The sequence below is a fragment of the Dermacentor albipictus genome, chromosome 2 (genome assembly GCF_038994185.2).
Source record: "Dermacentor albipictus isolate Rhodes 1998 colony chromosome 2, USDA_Dalb.pri_finalv2, whole genome shotgun sequence".
NCBI lineage: Eukaryota > Metazoa > Arthropoda > Arachnida > Ixodida > Ixodidae > Dermacentor > Dermacentor albipictus.
The window spans coordinates 102,811,190-102,828,032 of record NC_091822.1 but is presented as its reverse complement, the minus strand read 5'-3'; positions in this window follow the sequence as shown (position 1 = coordinate 102,828,032).

Here is a 16,843-nt window from a genome sequence, read left to right as displayed (position 1 = left end):
TTTCATGCGAAATCCCGTGTAAAGCAAGGGGAAAGCGAACAGGCAGTGAAAACCTGGGAAACAAATTATCACGGTGCTTGAAATGCAGTGTCTTATATGACCATGGATTTAGTGCAATGATATGAATGGGTGACATAATCGGACTAGAAGTGCTTAGCGGTGCGACGCATTCTGCACAGAAAAACGCTACTTTATCCATATTGAGCATGTAGTTTTCCTGTGCTGTTTTAAGTGCACATACCAGCAGTGACTCACTCAAGTCCAGACAATTTGCGTGCATGAGCCGAAACATTCCCGGTGCCTGCAGAGCTTAAGAAGAGAAGCCGTGCGGAACGCGAGAGCTAGAAACGGATAAAAGAAATGTAGTTTGTCTTTGAAAAAATGACCGTACCCCAAGAGGTGAAAGAAAATCAGAATGAGCCGCGACAAGAAGGCAAGTAAAAATTGCTGTGACATGAACAAAATCCGAAGTCCCGTGCCGAGGAAATTGCCTTGGTGAAATCAAGTGAACCTTGTTGTCTTATTTGACCTCGTGCATAAAATATTTGTATTTGTAAGAAAGTCAGCCTGGGGCACCGTTTACTTGGCGATGATACAGAAAAACTTTGTAGTCCACTCAACCGAGCATCATTTGAACCACTACGTTCTATATAAACATTGCGTCGTTATTCTTACCGCTAACAATGTCTTTAAACTAGCAGTACCTAATATTGTATAAGTAGCAGCTATTCTTGTACTCACCAAACATTGTTACTGTCTAGTTTACCTGAGCGGAGTTTATATTCATTTTTTGTTTGTGCCTTAGCTAACATTGTATAATAGCAGCAATAAATATTTCCTTTTTTTCTTATAACATACTAGATTCTTGTAACATGTTCAAGCTGTTCTTACCATGCAACTCGGCAATGGTTGTTGTCTTCAGGGTAATATAAAAGAAAAAAATATTTCCTTTCACAGAGACGACCTATTCCTTCGATTCATGGCCAAAAATAGCTGGAGATGTTATTACTGCAAATTCATTTATGTGTAGATGGAGCTACAAGAAGCTGTAATCCCGGAAACGTAGCTGCCAGTTCGTCTCTTCTCGATTCCGCAAGCATTTCATGAGCTGCGACAGATATAACTCCCTGCTCTACTTCCTGAAATTCTGGTTTGAAAAGTGTAGTCCATCCCTTTATTGATTTCGCGTCCCTAAAGGTGTCATATGCGACGCCATATCATCTACGATGGTGTAGAGAAAAGGTTCATGTAAGACACAACATACAACAATGAACTCTGTTACTCCATAAACTGATTCAAAATTCGCATAAGGAAGCTGCTAAACCCTACGTTCCAAAAGACCACATGCAATATCTATTATAGGCCTGGCAGATCTGCCTGTTATTTAGGCCACTGAAAACGGATTATGTTAGCATAATTATTATTTGGTGGTAGAAGAAACTTATCATAGGCGGTACCTGCGAGCAGGTGTTCTTATAGCGAAGCTGTATAGGGCTAGCCGATTCTTCCGTCCGTTCGTCTGTCGCCTGCACGCCGAAAACTCCTCCTGCACAACCCCATGCGCGTGCGCAGAAAAAAAAAAAACGCGCGCGATTGGCAGCACCAGTAGGGACGTTGCTGTCTTCCGTCGATGCCGAGTGCGCACACAGCAGTTTATCTCCTGCCCCGTAAAGGGTAGGCCACGCGTCATACGTAACCCAGAGCAGCAGGCAACTTTCGATCAGCAACGCCGCGAGCAGAACCGAAAACGAGCTCCTCTACGCCGTGCCAATGCTGCAGCCCAGGCGCAAGAACAGGCTCGTGCAGCCGAGCGCAAGCAGCAACTGCGTACCGAGGATCTAGCAGCCTACCGAGCCGTCCTTTAATGAACTATCAGGATTTAGCCAGTGATAAAAACCGGCATAGCACGTTCCAGCTTCGCTCGCTAGCTATGTGTGCAGAGGGCCTGGGCGGTGATATTATTTTTTATTTATTCAGGACGCCACTAAAGGCCCTTTAACTGAAGCAAATGTTCTTGCACTTCACATGTAACTGGCCGTTTTCAATGAACCACAAGTAGTCTCCAGGCACCAGTGTCTCGAATTTTTCTAGATATATATCTTCTAGATATATTCTTGAATATATCTTAGAACATTCATCTGGGGTCATATAACTCCAGCATAATAGCTGCGGCTGAAACAGCCCTGAGAAGGAGGATGAAAAGAATGACGTGCTACACCCTCTTTTTTCTTCACGTGCTTTGCCACAAAAATGCTACCGTACGTCGGGTGATATCGTTTGTGCAATGGTTAGGACGTTTTCGTGCGCGTACTCTCACGACTCGAGCAGTTTTTCCAGTGACGAGTTGGCTGCGTTAACGCACGTTTTTGTCCGACACGATCAGGCCACAAAACTATGTAGCCTCCTTACAGGGGACCCTACAAAATCTTGTGACATTGTCCAGGCGGCGTAAAACTTAAATTTTTTTCATTCTGACTTCATTCCAACCTTGTTACGTCACATTCACGTAACCGCAAACGCAAGCACCTGGCGGGGCCCGCAGCGTTGTTTGAACAGACCAATTAAACTCTCTGCTCGTTTATAGGACGTCATTTTTGCTTGCGTCGAAATCAGAACGCATTGTGATCTCCGCAGGTTTTTCTTGTCTGATTAGTTGACTAGAGGTGATGAGCGCGCCCAATAGGGGAGGGTTTCAGTGAGTGCGAGCTAGCTCAGTAAAGTACATAACCCGGTGAGGAGGATAATACCGGCCTGTGATTGGTCCTCTTCTCTTTGGTTAGTTTACGGTGGCTAGTCTCTTAAAGCTGCGGCATGCACGGAAGCGTCCGAATGCTGGTAAAACGGATCCTCAGTGAAGAATATTAGGCAGAGCGATGTTGTATACGTGCCCGAGGAGCTAGACAACATTTTACTATTGCAGCGACCGTCCGTCACTATTGGTTGGCCCCACGTCCGGGGAATTGCATTGCCTGGCATCCACGTGGGGGTCAACGCTTCCTGCTCTTTCTTGGAAGTGAGGTGGCTGCCCGACAGGGGCGTCACCACTGTCGCTCGGCAAACCTGCTTTTACTGCAGAACAAGGCCAGTCCACTCCCCGTTCTCAATCTGTCAAAATGTGTATTACTTGCATCCGCTAGGCCGAGCTCCTGACACTAACACTCAAGAATTCTTACAAGCAAACAAATTTATTCTCCCCTGCCGCTCTGATTAGCACGTGACAGCATGATTGGCGGGCAGCCTTCGTTTATTTTCTGCGGAACTGAATAGCCTCCAGCATTAGCGAAAAAACCGCGGTATACTTCGGCGTACTAATACGAGTCAGGGCGCAAACGTCAAGATCCCCTCTCCCCACTGCGGTGCACCTGTTCTTGGCACTTGCACTCCGCCTCGTAGTTATGCCCTCTCCACATCGCTGCGCCCGCGTTACCGCGCCTTTTCCCATGAAAGCCTCGACCAAGAACAGCTTCGCTGTTAAGACATCGATTACATGTTCTCCACGCAAATATCCATTGCTGGAATGAAATAGTGCATTTTGTACATTTATTTCCACATTTTAACGCGATAGCCTCGAGGAGCCCGTGTAGCAGAAAATCCGGTGTCGGCATCGTAGTCGGCGTCGCATTGGGCGTTGGCGTTTAGTCAGCGAAAATTGGCCTATATGTTATTTTCTACACGGCCCTAAAGTCCTTCTACAACTAAAGTTGCTTATATCTTGTCTGATACTCTTGTCAAGCGGGCAAGTTAAGCGCACTTACGGGAAGTGCACTTCGGGAACTGAGTGTCACTTTAGGCTACGCTGTGCTAAACGGGAAAACAGAGCGCACTCGCAGCAAATAGAAATTGGCGCGAGACTAAAGGCGCACTTTTTGAAGAAGATTAAAAAGATACTCCTAAAAAGTGATAGTTTAGCGTTGCATTATAAATTAAAACAAAGTGAGTCTATTTATCTCAACAGTATACGAAAATATTTAATATTATCAGAGTGTTGCAAGTAAATGCCGGCCAAGACGAATGCCTTGCACAACCCAGAACAACAATGGTGGCGTGCGACAAGGCGGCCTTTCATCCTGCTAGAATAGAATATGAGCGCTTTCTGTTCTGATTATTTTGTTGAAATTTATTGAAGAACTAAAATGAACTTCTGTGTGCTTTTTTCTATGTCACTGAAAGTGCAGGCGGCGAGGCTACGCATTCCGCAAAGTGCATTTAAACCGAGTGACACACTGCTTAACTGCACTTACCTTGCGCGATTGACAGGGGTATTGCATTCTTTACAAAGCTATTCCTCGGGATCTTGAGAAAAAACAAATGTGATGAAAAAACCAGTGACAGCGCAGGCCTTTCATGTTCAATCTTCTTAGACTGAAATAGTAAAAGTGCGAAGCAATACCAGAAGATCGCTCAACGGAAGAGGCCGCGCGTTTTCCCCAGAAAGCTCGCCTTCGTGCATAGCGTTTGCCACCAGCATTTCCCGTGAAAGACTACGGTTACTGAAGGTGCTTTCACCGGAAAGTGGGATAAACAGTCGGAAACCTTTGAATCCTATCACGTTCCACTCTTAAAGGCGAAGCTTAAGCTTCGTCCAATTTGGTGACGACCGTTGTCTAACCCCTATAGCAGGAACACAAGTATGAAACAAGGCACGTTCAACTAGGAACCAGCGTATCACAGCCATCGCAGACGGAGAGGCGGCAGCATTGCCTAGGCTTCTTTTTGCAGCGAAGCTGCTTATGGCTAGAGTTCCGTGCACTTTCTTTCTGCGTCAACAAATACTCAGGTCCCACGGGAACGTGGTCGGGCTAGTGCTCGCAAGTTCTTCGCCTTCTTCCACAACTGGCTCGTCAGCGTCCCTCCGATATGCATTTTGACTACATTACTCCCCAATGGGCACCATTTTCATGATCAGTAGACTCCGTGGCCGATTATAATGTTTCGCAAATATTTGCCCCTGTGCGGCCCGCGTCGGCTATGTCTACGTTCGCATCGCCATCTATTTGTCGGGGTTCCAAGCGCTTGCGTGTCTAGTTTCCTCTCCTTCCGCTCTTCCGTGGTAGCGGTGCCGTCAAAACGTCACGCATGTCTAGTTTCCTACGGCTCGTCAGCGCGGTGGTTCCGTCGTCCACACGAATACTTATAAAGAAGGAGAAAGGCAAGTTGCTGGCTCTCCATATTGAATTTCACTTCTGCCGTTGTTATGGGGCGGATGCGTATCGTCCGGAAACCCGAAGTGCAGCGCGTCTAAGTGCTAAGCAGCTTCGCTGGTCATTAACCTTTACAAAGTAGAATGGCTCAATGTTTCGTCGATTGCCTACACCGATGATATACGGCTGGAATACACGATGCCTATTAGCCTAAAGAGTGTGGGAAGTTCTGGTGCTTTAGAAGACGGGGTTAGGATGGAAACAGCACGTTTTGGCTGAATCCGCAGACCTAGTTTCCTTATTCTAACGTCCTGTATTTCTTGTACACCGGACTCTGCGCTAAGTATTTCAGCTATCCCATGCATCACGATTGGAGCCTTATGCGTGTATATGTGTGTCACCGCCGCCGCTTTGACCTCAGGATATTCAACATGCGAGGTGGCGGAGAAGGGAAAATAGCCAAGGACATGCTAGTATGAGGAGACAGGTGCGCCAAGTGGGCCATAGTAGACCGCAGAATGGAAAAGACCGTCATAGCCTAGTGAGTGTTCGAGCCGTGCAGAAAAAGTAGACATAGCGTACGAGCGTCGGAATAGTTGTTGAGGCTGAAAAAGAAAAAGTCGCAGTTTCGCCCGAAAGCCGAAGTAGCAATTGCGATAGCAAATTAGCATATAGCTACACGAAGTAGAGTAGTTTGATCGGCCGTATAAGCTTGCAAACATTCGCTTACTAATTAAATGTATAGTCATGCTATCTCGTTATAGAATAAATTACCACAAGAAGTAGTGAACGCTAATACCGCACAATCATTCGTTCATCTTGTAGATTTTTTTTAATTAACAGTGTCCTGTAGACATAGATGGAAATTATTCCATTCTCGTGTGTGTGTGTGCTATTACCATAAGGTGAAATGTTGAATGCAGAGAACTGTTTTGTGTGCAGGTATATTGCTGCTTTGTTTTTGAGTGGTTAGCTACAACTACTATTCCTGCTACATATTTATTGTTGATAATTCTGAATTGCAGATGCTTATGTCCCTGTAATTTTCCTTTATTTTCTGTATTTTTCGATTTCTCGATTTCTAGTCTTGTTTATTACCATTGAGTAATGAACAAGGCGCTTGTGTCCGAGTAGTGCCTGCAGTATTTGTGAAGGAAAATTTACATAAAAAGATCAACAAGCGCTGTGTCACGAGCGCACAGGTTAACAAGGACACATCTAACTGGATGACTAGGGAAACGGAATGTGAAAACGCTGGAGTAAGGCATCGTGATAGCAGCAGAGATCTGATTTAACTTCCTACCCATTCCCGATCTGTGGAAGCTCTCATTCATAATTACTTAGCTTCACTACATAAACACCGTTTGTGTTTATTTGCGTGGACACATAGTTGGAAATTTCTCGGTACTTGTCCGGATGAGCCTGCACCCTGCGTTTCAAGGTTTTCATTTAAATAGGGGGTTATCAGATTATTTGCATTTGTGCAGTCTGGCGATGAGGGTATCTGGGAAGTGGCACTTGCGGCATTGTGTGGCACTTGGAGCTTGTAATCTTGCACTTATGGAGTCCAGTCAGAGTCCACCTATCAAGAGGCCTTTGGCCAGAAGTCATTCATTTTTGGAAGCTGTGGGCCCATGGCTTTGAGCAATGCAGGCATACAGCCGGCCGACCTGCATCGAACAACTCGACATAGGGGTGCACCATCTGGTCGCGCCAGTACTGTTCTGCCTGGCGAACCCTGGGAACAAATCATGCTTCACTGGCAGACGTACAGCTGTCGAGTTCTATTAACGATCCTGACAGATAAGGCGTCACGAAGAGTCCACTAATTCAGGAAAGGGCTATTATCGAGGACCCCCATGGAAATGGCGTCGAGATCAGGCTCGGTTTGCCAAGTGGTTGCCTCGTATGCGGGGTGGTGGTGCAACATCCATCAAAAAGGTAGGACATTCGGTGCGGGATGGTTCGGCGTTTGTGATTAGCTGAGAAAAAGAACAGTGAATTCTCTCGATCAGCGAAATTGTCAAATAAACTGGTTAAAAAGCGGATCTGCCCTGCTGAGAGAAGAGGCTTCAAGGTGCAAACACTTTAGCGTGTAGTGTGTTCCGAGAGCTATGGAGCCGTTGTAATATTCGATCATGTACAATCGTACATACATCTTTTTGTAATATCTTGAACCCCACTTGGGACCTTTCTTTCTCCCGGTACTTGGAACGGCACGATCCATGTAACCTCCGTGGCCGCACGGATCCCGAGCTTCATAACAGTGTTTACGTGTTTGCAGCAGAATTGGACATTCTCAGCATTTTGCAAATGTTGGGCGGGATATTCCTTGCCATCTGGCTTTGTAGACATCCCCAGATTCCCCAACCGCAGATCCTTAGTGGGTCAACGGACCATGGTTATTTCATTAGGCTTGATTATCTACATCATTGCGCAACCGGTTAAAATATACAGCATGGCACTTAATCACTAGCTCGCCACTAGTGGGTGCCCTACGTAAAAGCGTTTTGATACACTAACTGGTCTCTACACGATAGAGCACACACCGACAGCAGCCATATAGGACTGCTATTCGCAACGCGCACAGCAATTGGTCCGGCACCGGTTAAATTATCTTGGCGATAATGATGACGTCAAATTGTCGCTCATGCCCCCGACGTTTGTGGAGCCTTCAGCCGAGATAAACATTCTGCTTGAAAAATCAGAACCAGAAATTCTTAATATCTGAATGTTCGCAATTAATCTGTCAAAATTCTTGGATTCTTAGGAATGAAAACTTGCTAAAGTAATTCCGCTTTTCTTTATTCGCTTCAGTGCCACGCGGGATAATTCAGTAGGAATTTCAATATAACCTTGCAGGCCTGTTAAGAAGCATGAATGTGGATATTTTTGGTGGTATCACATCAAGTTTTCTCGGGTACATTCTGCTTAAACTCATTAAAATCATCGTTACATGAATTAGCAACTATATTTCAGATAATACAATAATTTACCCAAGGCAAACTGGCTTCAGATCTGGCTACTCGATATGACACGCAGGTTAAGTTAGAGTAGCAAGCAGCTTGCGTGGTGCTTAAGAGAATATTTTGTATTAGTGACTCGATATCTAGCTAAATCGCATGATTGTGTTGGGCAATCCATACTAATAAAGCAGTTGCTAAATTACACTTTTCTGGTAAAAAAAATACCTCATGGGTTTCACACTTTCTGAGAGATACTTCTATTTTGTTTAAAGTGGTTGGTCGTCGTCTACAGGCATAAGGAGAAGCTATGTGTGCCATAAGAGCATGTTTTCTCATTTTTACTTAAAGAAATGAAGGAAGAAAACTCCTTTGCTATGCGCCAGAATATTTATTTGCGAGTTTTGTCAGTTGGTGAGGCCTTCTTCGCATTGGATAAGTACATCCATTCACTTTATGAATCAATCCCATGGTCCAATCCAATCAATCCAATCTATCAAAATACGACTTGAGAATATACGAATATCTTGAACATCACGTAATGTGCGCCACCAGTGCTTCCACCTCGTGTTCCTGCTTACGCCTGACTGATGTATAATCAAGAGTTCATTCCCTTGATAGATTATCCTACATAGCTGTCCATAACATATAATGCTACGCTTAATTGGCAGTCACATTGATCAATTCGCTTCTAAGGCAGCACTTGCGAAGGGTTTTTATGTAAAGTAAATAATGGATTCTCCGGATTGCAAAGAAATACCCTAATATTGTATACAATATGTTTGTGTGTCACTTCATTGAATTTAGTTGCATCTTAGATTTGACAGCCCAGCTTAAGAAATGAAGCGACCTATACTTTGAGAAATGAAAACTTGACGCTTGTGCGTTGAACACAGTATATTTGTCGCAAAAAAAACGTTTTCTATATAGACGCGCGAAAACCATGTTTGCAAACTAAGTTTCACATACTTGCAATTCAGATGCTCCTAATTATTGCGGGAACAGCAGGCTCCCATAGTCGAAGACAACAGTACCTATTCCTGCTCTGCCTTTTTCACTGCTGGCTACTATGCAGCTCGTTATAGAGCCATTACCGTTATATTTATAATTCTCCTCAGGCACAATGCGTCTCTATTTTCGTTATGGTACAAAGAACATTTTCTTAATCTCGTTGTTTAAAAATACATCACCATTAGTTTTGCATTTGTGCAACCAAAATGAACACTATTATATGTCCAGATATTTGACGTCTTGAATATGAGCCACGGAAGAAGAAACATTTAGGAGAGGGAACTCCGCTCTATGCGGCGACCAGAAAAGATCACAAGCCCGCGGAGCCGTTATCGTGCTGGCGGCGCCTGGTGGCCTGGAAAGAAATTACCGCTGTTGAGAGCGCGCCGGAGCAGCCTGCCCGGGCGCCGCATTTTTTTTTTTTCGCTGCGGCTCCTACGACGCGCCGGATGGCGCCGCCACTGTATACGGCCCCATCGGCGCATACAACAATTGTGACCTTAGCTGGTCGCCCGCGCTCGCTCGCGCTGACGGGAGTTTCACCTCCTAAATGTCTTACTCCGTGATATGAGCGTGTCAGTAGAATTAGGCATTTGAATTGATTTTGATTGAGCCCACATGAATATTAGACTAATGTGTAGCCACCTATAGTGTAGTATGGTGTAGCCATATGGAATTGTCATGTGTAGGGTAAGGTGGATTATCGGGGCACAATTAGAGTTATAGAACGGGTACGGAAGTGGAAGTTGCAGGTGCAAGTTGGAATCAGCTAGCGCAAGACGGGGGTAGTCTGAAATCGGTAGGGGAGGCTTCCCTCCTACAGCGAACATAGATTTACTATGATGATGATGATAATGTAAAAAAGGTAAAATCGCCTGTCACAAAATGATTTCTATTACGTAGGCTGAGTAAGCGTTCGTCTTGTTCTGACAGGTATACATCACGTGCGTTGGGAGAGCAGTACACTGCACAACGAACAAATCTAATACCAAGGCACACGATCAAAAGCGAACATTTATGATAACCGAATTTATCTCAGGTTGTAACATCGACTGAATGCTTTGCAAGGAGAGTCACGTCTCTTCTTCGAGAGCCGCTGTCACGTAGATAGTACAATTTCCATAGCGCGAATATGCCCAGGCAGCACACCAGCATTGGTCCAACCATGGCCCAATGCTGGCAGAAATTGGTACCAATGTTGGACCAATGTTGGCATATTGGCAAAGTGCAACCCAATCCAATGCTGGCCCAGCGTTAAAGCCAAGATTGGACCAAAGTTATGCCAATGCAGCAGCCATTGTGCTGCCAGCGTAGGACCAGCGTTAAAGCCAAGATTGGACCAATGTTATGCCAATGCAGCAGCCATCGTAGGACCAGCGTTAAAGCCAAGATTGGACCAATGTTATGCCAATGCAGCAGCCATCGTGCTGCCAGCATAGAACCAGTGTTGAGCCATATCCTTGCCATTATTAATGCTAGCTTTGAGCCAATGCCCTTTGCATGACGAATATTCTAGCTATGGTGGCTTTAGAGCACGCACACATTCTTACCGCAAACATTTTGCTAGCGGCATTTTTTGTAGCAATTGTCCCCTTACCGTCTTCCTCAATAGTAGCTAGGAAAGCTCGACAAAAAGATGTCAAGAAGCAGAAGCCATATATGCTTGCAAATAATAATAAAAGAACACTGAAATTGACGTTTATGACAGTTTATTTGCGAATAAATTTTCACAAACAGGCATTTTCCGTGGACCTAGATGGGTGACGCTCGGTTATCTTCAAACAGTTTATTTACAGGCACTGCCCTCATGATAGGAATTGGGCAAGGTGCCGAGGACGGTGGGCTGGCCAGGGGTTTCAGGGCAGGGAGCTGACGTCGGTAGGCAGGTTTGTCAGTGCTTGGATGACAGCGGGCTTATCAGGCCCCCGAGGACCACGATAGCGTGGTGGTTTCGTTGATATTGCTACCATATCCCATAGCGACTTCACCATTAGTTGGAGGAAATGCTTGCACTGTAAAAGAAAAAGAAACATTATCATAGATGTTGGTATGAATAATGTATGTGGGAGCGTTTTCATTTGAAAAATCGCCATACTGAAACAATATTATAAGTCTGAGCAGAGAGTTCGAAGGGGTGAATCAAGAAACTTTCTTGCAAGAGATTTGTCACGTAACACTTCTTAATATTTCGGCATATATGGCATACCTTGTACAAGGTGTAACGTAATATTTAGAACAGACATAAAATGCGCAGGATCCGTCCGTTTCTTTACAGCCCACACCTAGTCAGCGTAGCACTATATAATTAAAAAATCGCAGCAAAACCTGCTGCAGCACAAAAAGCCTAGTTTCAGACTGTGTAGACACAATGCGGCCTTCATGCGAAATTTTTAATGTGGAAACCGAGAAGTTCCGTCAGGAAACACTAGTAAAAGAGGCATTTATTATACGAAAAGAAAGAAATACTGTCAGTTGGAAATGATGCTTGACCTATAACAGTGAGAAGAAGCGTGGTTCCTCGGTATCACTAGCAGGATCAGGCCGCGCGCGTGGCTTGATAAAATCACAGTCCTGGAATTTGGGTGAAATTCACAGAGATTTACACGTGGTTCTACTCCAGGCACTATTCAAAGGCTGCAAATAAAAAGAGCGATTTAATTACAGGCACTCTACATTAGCCAGGCCTGTTTCAGTAATATATATAACGCGTGATATTGCTTGGGTGATATAGCTTGGGTGATATTGCTCCTTATAAAACTTATAACATGCGCAAAACAAATGCACTCACCATTGTAAGATCCATGCTTCTTTGTATCCGAGTTCATTCCACATCGAAGACGGTGGCCACGGGCGCCGACTTTTTTTGTAATTGTTGTTTCGTCTATATTAATTATAACACTCACAAAAATTCGTGGCCACATTGCTGCGTATTTCAACATGTAGGCTTCTGAGTAGGAATGACGAGCGCAAGCGAGCACTTTTCACGAGAGGAGTGCACTGGCAAGAACGGACAAGACGGCAAGCACTCAGGCCGTGTTGCACCCAGTCGGCGTGCTAGCGACGCATAGAAGGAAAGAGTGAAAGGAAAGGGTGAACAAAGAATACGGCGTAAACGCCACTTTCCCCCGCTGATCATAGCCCGACCGCATTTTGGGGGGACGGCGAGGGAGGGCGACAAGGAGGACAATAGTGACCCCGCCGCTTTCCCCCATGCTTCCGAGAGCACCCAATTCGACACAGCAGCTTAGGGCTGTCTGAACGCTTGACTCATAGCATTGACCAGGCTCACCTGGGCGCGTGGGGGAGAAGCAAGGGGCGGCTGAAGGACGGAAAGCTAGGCCGAAAAAAGAAATCCGGAATGCGTCGTGCCTACTAATGGCAAAGACAAGAGGTTGTTGACACGCAAATGCCAAAACATGCAATTAATTTTTTTTCCGCCAGGGGCATTCATACAAGGAGCTTACTACACATGCACGAACAAACAAATATATTATAACAGGAGCATGATGATTATGTCGCCGCAACATGCCATGCATGCTAAACAAACAAATAGTTTCTCTAATACATATGCGCTCCATCTCGATGCAATATAAAATGGTTCCATCAGCTCTGAGGCACTGTAATTCTCGATTCTCCTCAGAATCCTGACCCACTAAAGCCCACGAGCGTACATGCAAAATATACAATGCGCAGGCAAATTCTCAATACCGTTGCTTCTTATGGAAAGCTCAAGTTCTTATTCACGATCAATAAAGCAGCGGCTAAATTTATGCGACTTCCCCTGCTTGCTACGTGGTACACTGGCTTATCTCTTTAGGGGACGCATTTCGGTAAATTAGAAGTGCAATAATGGCGGTGTACCATTCATGGAGTTGACATGGGAGAACATATTCCTGGTTCCTGCACAGTGTGCCTGTGATCAGTGCGTTAGTTTTCAAAACACGTTGTTCAATCTCAGCAAGTTGTAGAGCACTAAAAGCCGACAAGGCGAAAATTGGCTTATTACGGGCCAATGTCCTCCAAAGAAAGCAAACTAGTAACCCATATTGGCAAATCCATACGAAAGTCGGTCCAATAATTCCCGCCTTGTTGAACGGCAGTGCCAATATTGTTTATTGACTGTGTAAACTGGGCCAACATTGGATCTCTATCAGAATGGCACAGCCAATATTGTTTACTGACTGTTTAAACTGGGCCAACATTGGATCTCTATCAGAATGGCACAGCCAATATTGTTTACTGACTGTGTAAACTGGGCCAACATAGGATCTCTATCAGAATGGCACAGCCAATATTGGCGCCACGCTGTTTACCTTGGGCCATAATTGGGCCAGGAATCAGAATGGCACTGCCAATATTGGAACCACGCTGTTAATCTTAGGCCGTCATTGGGCCAAGAAGTGCCAATATGTTTCCAACGTTGGCCCAACCTGACGTGCCGCCTGGGTGTGCATGAGCCGAAGTGTGAATAATTCAGGCAGGCATGCGAGTCATATAAGAATAACAGAGACTCGTTTGCGTCCTTTGCGTTTAACAGGCTTCTGCCATTAACGAAAAGAGGTGGAACTGATCAACTTTCCATTGCTAGTTACGAAGGGAGGGGCGTTTTTGCTTGATAGCTATCTGCATGTCAACGTATTGTTGTCTCATACGGAAAAGTGATGGTTGATGGAAGGGCACGCTCTTGTCTGCGGTTAGCAACCTCACCCCCCCCCCCCATCCAGGTCCCTGACTCCAGCTCCACAGTGGTCTGCCGCAGAAAACTGGGTCTGCCGGCAGAGCATTAAAAATACGTCAAAATAGCAACATAGAGCTTCTAAAGCAAAGTCAGAGGGGCTTGGACATGCTCCTGGGAGGCCGCAATGGATACAAAACCCGTTATCATAAACAACGTCAGAGATAAAAACGAAACCGGCGAGAAATGCTAACTTGAATGCAAGCTCTCTACTGTTCGAAGCGAGATCAGTATGCCTAACGACTCGTAGTTATAAAGAAGTAGCCCATCAAGGAGAAGGAAACATCTGCAAAGCAAGGAAAACGATGGAGCGTCTCTACCCGGTTGTCGGTTGAGGTTCAACTGGCCCCTTGAAGTCCTGTGGTCTATCAATATCAGGAGGAAAGTAAACATGTGTCCAATATAGATAAAAAAGAGGTGGTTGGAAGTTTGGTGGCAGAAAATTAGGGAGGCCATAAACCGCAATAAACGGTGGAGTGCAATAAAGTAATCCCAAATAATGGCTCAGAAACATTCATGCCGCCCATTAATTCTTCCTAAAAAAATAGGATAGGTGAAGGATTTGGGAAAACCGCAATTATAGAGCTTGGTCCGGATGCCCGTACGCCATTTCAATGGGCACGTTCATAGCAGCCATCCATACATATGCAAGCATATAACTACGCTGACAGCCTGTTTGCCAACTCGTGCGCTTGAAAAAATATCCAGAAGGCTGCGTCATCGGAGGGACACAAACAGGTGAATCTCAAGAAAGAATCCATCGCGCATTTGGTGGCTGTCTAATGATTATAGCGCCATCTTGGGGAAATAGCGGAATTGGCATGGAACAGCTTCATAACTCGTTATATATTTTTTGAAGAGATGGTGCCAACGCCAAAGGGATGCTGTAAAATTAATTATTCGTTAGAAATCTATTGTTTCAAGCTCTGCTTACTAAAGTCGTGTGTGATGGTAATACCAGAACACTGTATGGCTGTACACCTCGGCAAGATTCGTAATGTACCAGCATGTTTGTGGGGAAGAATGCCAATTTACGAGTGCCTGAGCAGCCTTGCAATAAACGCTTAAGCCCCGAGGCCCGAAACATCGTTTCTTAGGTTTAACATCATGCTTGCCAATACCATCATCGTCATCACCATCAGTCCATTTTAGCGCCACTACTGGACGAAGGTTTGTCCCTGTGATCTACAATTACCCCTGTCCTGCGCCAACTGATTCAAACTAGCGCCCGCGAATTTCCTAATTTCGTCGCGCCAATTAGTCTTCTGCCATCCTCGACTGCACTTACCTTCTCTTGGTACCAATTGTGTAACCCTAATGGTTCAACGGTTAGCTAACCTGCGCATCACATGACCTGCCCAGCTCCATTTTTGTCTCTTAATGTCAATTAGAATACCGGCTACACCCGTTTGCTCTCTGATCCAAACCGCTCTCTTTCTGTCTCTTAACATTATGCCTAGCACTCTTCGTGCCATTTCTCTTTGCGTGGCCCTTAGCTTGTGCTCAAGCTTCTTTGTCAGTCTCAGAGAGCGCTATAAGGGAAAATTATTCCACACTTTTCTATTCCAATTTGCAATAAGCCCTCTATGATTAGTCAAAATATTTTTTAATTTATCCCTCTTAACCTGGCTGTCACGCGACGTGACGAAAACCATGATAGCTCCCCACCTGATATGACGTGTACACACAAATTATGCATGATTTGATCGAACAAAAGAAAAATAGTTTTATCTGATCGACCGCCTTTCGCAATTAGCCCTCCGCTATTAGTCAAAGTTTATGGCTGCACCAACATTACCTGCCTGTCAGGCGACGTCAAAAAACCGCAAAAACTTACCGTGTCAAAGTGACGTCTACGCGATAAAGATGCACTATTGTGCCGAACAAAACAAATTTCCGTCCGTATAGCCGCAGGCTGCCCTGTTCCAAAAGGAATAAATGATGGCAGCCGCCGTTTGCTCTGGCATCTGGCACTGGTGACTCGCTCTTGCCGGAGAGGATGGGTTTAATTGCCTCTAATAACCATTTTTGCGTGGCCGTGTAACGTTTTAGAGCACTTTCGGCACGTATACGACCTCGGTCTGCCAACTCTTTTTTACTGAGGATCCGTTTCAGCATCATTCTTAGGCTTCCGTTGCATGCCGGCGCGATTTTCGGCGAGCCACCGCAAGCTAAGTAAGGGGAAGCGGACCAACAGCAGACGCCGGTACAACCATTGTGATCCGGTTGTCGATTTTCAGTGCAGTGACTCGGCCCCATCGAATCCCTCTCCACTTAAGCGTGCTCCTCGCCTCTTGTGAGCCGATTAGATAACACAAGCCGCTCAGTGTAGGCAATATTATTCGTTTTTCAAGCAAAGAAAAGTGACCTCCTATGAACGAGTAGAGCATTGATTGGTCTGTTCAGACAACTCTGCGGGTGACCGCCCGGTCCTTCTGTCGACGGTTACGCAACTTTGACGTCAGGAGATTGGCATAAATACATATTGGAATAGTTTTACGTTATAGAGACCCAAGTCTCTACCCCATATATCAGTGCCGCTAAAAGCCACTGTTTGTATACCTTCCCGTTCTATGATAATGGTAAGCTTCAGTCAGGAGCTGACAATGTCTGCCGTGTGTGATCCAACCCATTTTTTTTTTATTCTTGTGTGAATTTCCTTTGCGTGATCGGAGTTCCCTGTGATTAAGTGTCTTAGGTGAACTTACTCCTTCACAGACTCGAGGCTGACTAGCGATCCTGAACTCTCGTTCCCTCGCCCGGCTCTTCATCATTATTTGTGTCTTCTACGTATTAATCTTAAACCCCAATCTGGCACTCTGTCTGTTAAGGTCTTCAATCATTTGTTGTAACTCGTCTACAACACGCCCCATTCCAAAGCGCAGGAAGTAAGCTTTCTAATGCAATATGGCTCACATCTCCATATTTTATACATAAGGCACAGTTCAACCGCGAATATTGTTTAATATGCGGATACGAGGCAAGGCAAGCTG